The sequence below is a fragment of the Oryctolagus cuniculus genome, chromosome 7 (genome assembly GCF_964237555.1).
Source record: "Oryctolagus cuniculus chromosome 7, mOryCun1.1, whole genome shotgun sequence".
NCBI classification, from domain to species: Eukaryota; Metazoa; Chordata; class Mammalia; order Lagomorpha; family Leporidae; genus Oryctolagus; species Oryctolagus cuniculus.
The window spans coordinates 139377895-139383325 of NC_091438.1; the positions used below are offsets into that span (position 1 = coordinate 139377895).

Genomic DNA, 5431 nt, shown 5'->3' on the forward strand with positions numbered 1-5431 from the left:
GTGTTGAGTTGGAGATCCCTTCCAAACGCCCATGTCAGGTGGCCAGGTGGCCAGACGAGTAGACAGGCCAGAAGTTCAGAGCAAAAGTCACGGCTGGAGACAAAATTCAGGAGTTCATCAAAGAACAGATGGTATTTAAAGACCAAGTACTAGATGAGAAAATAGGGACGAGGTCCACGGGGAGTCCTGGGTTACGACTTGGGCAACTGGGAGGCTGCTTTCCTTCCAAGAGGCGGAGGACCCAGGGGAAGGAGCAGGAGCTGAAGGGAAGAGGATATGCTTGTTGTGCGCTGGAGGGGCCAGGGGACCTCAGAGAGGGGCAGGGAGAGACAGAGACTGCGGTCACTCGAGTACCAGCAAGTTTATGTAAAAGACATGCAAATCTATGTGAACCAGAGCCCTGGTCTCATTGCCCAGAGTTAGGGCGCCAGGTGTGGAGGCAGGTGTATCAGGGACTAACCCAGGGACGAGAACCTGCAGGTGAAATATTCATACAGCGTGGGAAGGAAGCACCCTGGGAAGAAGTGGGGAAAGCAGAGACAGAGCGTGGGCCTCCCCTGTTCTGCTTCTCCAAGGCACCTGAAGGGGGGCTCCTGAGAGACTGGGGAGGGGTCAGATGGGACAGAGAAAGGAGCCAGGACTTTCTGCTGTGGCTGCCTGACAAGCCTCACAACTCAGTGAGACACAGCATGGAACAGCTGGTCTCTGCTCCTTCATGGCTCAGGCTCTAACCGGGAACACGCCAGTGGCTGGGGACGGGGACCATAGTGGGGACTCCTTCCCTCACCTGTCTGGCTCCCGGCCCCGGGTGGCTGACGGCAGGGCTCAGCTCGGAGTGTCACCTGGAGGGCTGGTAGGTGACTTGGGCTTCTCAAGGAAAGGCAGTTGGGTCTTGAGAGGGACTGGCTCCAGGGGCAGTGTCTAGAGAAACCTAGAAGCTGTAGAAAAGTCTAAACCCCAAAGTCACCAGGTGTCTCGGCTGCCATCTTCTATTGGTCAAGCAGTCTCGAGTCCACCCAGATTCTAGGGGAGGGGGTATGGATTCTGCTTCTCCACGGGAGGAATTCAAACACTTTGCAGCCAGTTATTTTTTTTCAGAACAGTTTCATGTGGTATAATTCCCATGCTAGATAGTTCACCCATTGAAAGTGTATAACTCGGTGTCTTGGAGCGTATAAATGGAGTTGCACAACCTATGACCACCAGCAGTTTCAGCACATTTTCATCACTCCCTGCTAAGACACCTCGAAGCCTTGGTTATCAATGAGCCCCGTATTCCCTCCCCTTCCTCCAGCCCCTGGCAAGCACTAATCTACTTTATGTCTCTAGAGATTGCCCTTCTCTGGACATTCTGCGTAAGTGGCACAGTACGGGATCTTTTGTGACTGGATTCTTCCAACGAGCACAAGATTCATTTCCTGCTGTTGCCCGCATCCATGCTGTGTTACTTGGCCTGGGTCAGTGATGTTTCAGTGTGCACATTCGCCACGTCGTGGTTACTCATCCACCAGCTGATGGCATCTGGGTTATTTCTGCCTTTGACTCACGCATATTAGCTGTGAGTATTCCTCCTGTACAAGTTTTGTGGCTGGTGTTTGGACCACTGGCAGGACAGTGAGGGCTGGTAGACCCCCAAACAGGATTTTTATGTGTCTTAGCTCTCTGACCTTCAGTAAGGCACCAAATGTCTCTGAGGTCCATTTGCAACACGAGATGACAAAATATTCCTGGCCAGGTAAGGATCAGTGAGCTCAAGGAGGTGACATGAGTTTTTAAACAGTCAACTGAGAGAAGCTTCGTAAGAGTCCGCGATCGCCCACCTGCTGCCACGCCCTTTCTTGATGGCAGAGCCCTGATTTTGGTCAGGCACCCAGCAGCCATTGCCTCAGAGGCCAGGACCCCTCCCAGCCCAGCAGCGAGCAGCCTAATCCATCTGTCTTCACTGGTAAATGGCTTGGGAATGACCTAGTGGCCAGTGCACTAGTGATCTATGAGATGGAGGAAGTATCTGGGTGAGCACTGCAAAAAATGAATATCTTATCCCATAAAGAGAGCCAGAAGCAACCACCCCTCTCCAGTACGGTGCTTTTGTGTCTGCTCATGAAACTGCACCTCCATCAACCTCCTGGGTGTGACGGAGTGTGAAGATGGACAGCAAAGGCCACCACTGAGGTAGCACTAGACAACTCCTGCCCCTGGATGGTTTCTTACATGAGATAATAAATGTCCTTGTTCTTTACGTCACTTCTAGCTGTGTTCTTTTTTAATTATTTTATTTATTTATTTAGGAGGTAGAGTTACAGACAGTGAGAGGGAAAGATAGAGAGAAAGATCTTCCTTCCCTTGGTTCACTCCCCAAATGGCCGCAACGGCCAGAGCTGCGTCAATCCGAAGCCAGGAGCCAGGTGCTTCCTCCTGGTCTCCCATGTGGGTGCAGGGTCCAAGCACTTGGGCCATCCTCCACTGCCTTCCCAGGCCACGGAGAGAGCTGGACTGGAAGAGGAGCAGCCAGGACTAGAACCGGCGCCCATATGGGATGCCGGCGCTGCAGGCAGAGGATTAACCTACTGCACTATGATACTGGCCCTGTAGCTGTATTTCTTATAACTTGCAATGGAAAACTTTGATTCTTTTTTTTTAAAGATTTATTTATTTATTTGAAAGTCAGAGAGAGACGGACATGCCCCAGTTGGCTGCAAGGGGTGGAGCTGTGCTGATTCAAAGCTAGGAGCCAGGAGCTTCTTCCAGGTCTCCTACATGGGTACAGGGACCTAAGGAGTTGAGCCATCTTCCACTGCTTTTCCAGGCCATAGCAGAGAACGGGATCAGAAGTGGAGCAGCCAGGACTCAAACTGGCACCCAAATGGGTTGCCGGCACAGCATGCAGCGGCTTTATCTGCTATGCCACAGCGCCAGTCCCAAAACTTGATTCTTGAACACATGTTAGTATCCATTTATTTGTCTTTTATCCCATACACTACAAAAGAAAAATCAAACTTACCTTATAATACAATATGCAGGGAAAAATCAAACCAAGGATAAGCAAGTAAGGAAAAGGGGCTTCTGTTTCTGGCATCATGGCATCCTAAATCCCTGAATGATGCTCCTCATACAAGCACCTGGAATTGTTTTAAATTTGTTTTTTTAAATAAATAAATTTTAGCAATCAGCTTACGTTTAAGTCAAGAGAGCAAAAAGGGCTGGTGCTGTGACAGTGGGTTAAGCCACTACCTGCAGCACTGGATCCCATATCAGAATGCCAGTTCAAGTCTTAGCTGCCCTGTTTCCAATCCAGCTCCTTGATATGTGCCTGGGAAGGCAGTGGAAAATGGCCCAAGTACTTGAACCTCTATCACCCACATGGGAAACCCAGATGGAGTTCCTGGCTCCTGGTTTTGGCCTGGCTCAGCCCTGATCATTGTAGCCATTTGGGAAGTGAACCAGGGGATGGAAGATCTCTCTCTCTCTCTCTCTCTCTCTCTCTCTCTCTCTCTCTCTCTCTCTCCATCATTCTGCCTTTCAAATGCATAAAATAATGTATGATGACTTAATGAGATCTCCTTAGGCTGATGGCTTGCTGTTGAGACTTGGACATCTGACCTTCTAGGAACGGTGTCTTCTGTGAGAACAAATGTGGGGTGTAAGCAACAGTGACAGGCTCAATCTTTCTTGTTTCAGGTCCAGCACCTTGGAGCCCAGGATGTGATTCCAGGGAAACTAAGCTGAATTCCAGGCTGAAGCTACTGGTAAGAAGCCTTAAATAAAAGTCTGAAGAAAGAACAGGTGCGTGTAAAAGGCCTCCCATTGGAGGACATCAGAAATGAAACTTTCAAATCCTTAAGACAATCATTTTAGTCTTCCTAAAAAAGCTGCTTTCCTTTTTTAAAAAAAATGCATAAAATAAAATTCTTTTAAAAAAAGAGAGATGACAACAAAAATAAACATAGATAAGAAAGACACATAATATATTAGAAATTAATGACATACAGAGAAAATAATTTATGAAAAAGGGATGGGGAATGCCAGATGGAGAAAGTACATCATGGTTTTATAGGGAAGTCACTCGTAGAAATAGTGACATTTGAGAAAAGCCTTGAAAGTGATGAGGAGGGGATAGTGCTATGGTGCAGTGGGTTAAGCTGCTATCTACAGTGCCAGCATCCCATATGGGTGTCAGTTCAAGTCCCAGCTGCTCCACTTCTGATCCAGCTCCCTGCTAATGGCCTGGGAAAGCAGTAGAAGATGGCCCAAGTCCTTGGGTCCCTGCACCTATGTAGGAGACCCAGAAGAAGCTCCTGGCTCCTGGCTTTGGCCTGACCTAGCCCCAGCTGTTGTGGCTAGTTGGGAAGTGAACCAGTGGATGGAAGACCTCTCTCTCTCTCTCTCTCTCTCTCTCTCTCTCTCCCCCTCTCTTTCAAATAAATAAACAAATAAATCTTACTCCAAAAAAGAAAGTAAGGAGGGCAACAACCTGATGAATATCTGAGAGAAGAGCGAGTCAGATAGAGGAAACTGTACGAAGACCGAATGTTGTACACATGACTGGAATGACAGGACTAACAATCAGCCAGGGCCACTGATGAATGGGTGAAGGGGGAAGTAGAGGAAGATGAGATCACAGCAGTAATGGATATAGAATTCTAGATGGTTAACATTTTCTTTTGGGAATTTCAAGTTAACATGTATTCCATTGTCTTCTGGCATCCATGGTTTCTGTGGAGAAGTCTGTTGTATACCCTATTGTAGACTCTTTTTCCTCTAGTTCTTTCTTTTTTTTTTTTAAGATTTATTTATTTTTTATTTGAGAATCAGAGTTACACATAGAGAAGAGAGGCAGAGAGAGAGAGAGAGAGAGGTCTTCCATCCACTGGTTCACTCCCAATTGGCTGCAACAGCCGGAGCTGCGCTGATCCAAAGCCAGGAGCCAGGAGCTTCTTCTGGGTCTCCCACACGGGTACAGGGGCCCAAGGACTTGGGCAATCTTCGACTGCTATCCCAGGCCACAACAGGGAGATGGATCAGAAGTGGAGCATCCAGGACTAGGACTGGCACCCAGAAGGTGGCTTCAGGCCAGGGCGTTAACCCACTGTGCCACAGTGCTGGGCCCCCTCTAGTTGTTTTTAAGATTTTCTCATAGTCTCTGGTTTTCAGAATTTTCACCATCATGTGCCTGAACATGGTCTTCTTTGTATTAATTCTATCTGGAGTTCATAGTTCTTCATGAATCTCATGTCCTGATATCTTCAGTTTTGGAAATTATCAACCACCATCTCTGAAAATTCCACATCTGCTCTAATCTTTCTTTTCTTTGACTTGAGTCTTTGACTACACACAATTTAGACATTTCCACTCTGTTCCAGTTGTCTCATTCTTTTCTGTATTTCTATTCTCTCATCTCTTCTTTCTCCTGTCTGGACTTTTCTTTTGGCCG

At 47.6% G+C, this 5431-nt stretch overlaps 1 non-coding gene across 1 annotated transcript; it reads left to right on the plus strand.

Annotated features, from left to right (window-relative positions):
- The first annotated feature begins 3535 nt into the window (after positions 1-3535).
- LOC127487246 (small nucleolar RNA SNORD30) lies at positions 3536-3604 on the plus strand. Its single transcript, XR_007913884.1, has one exon. It is a non-coding gene; the product is annotated as a small nucleolar RNA SNORD30 (small nucleolar RNA).
- Positions 3605-5431: the final 1827 nt, after the last annotated feature.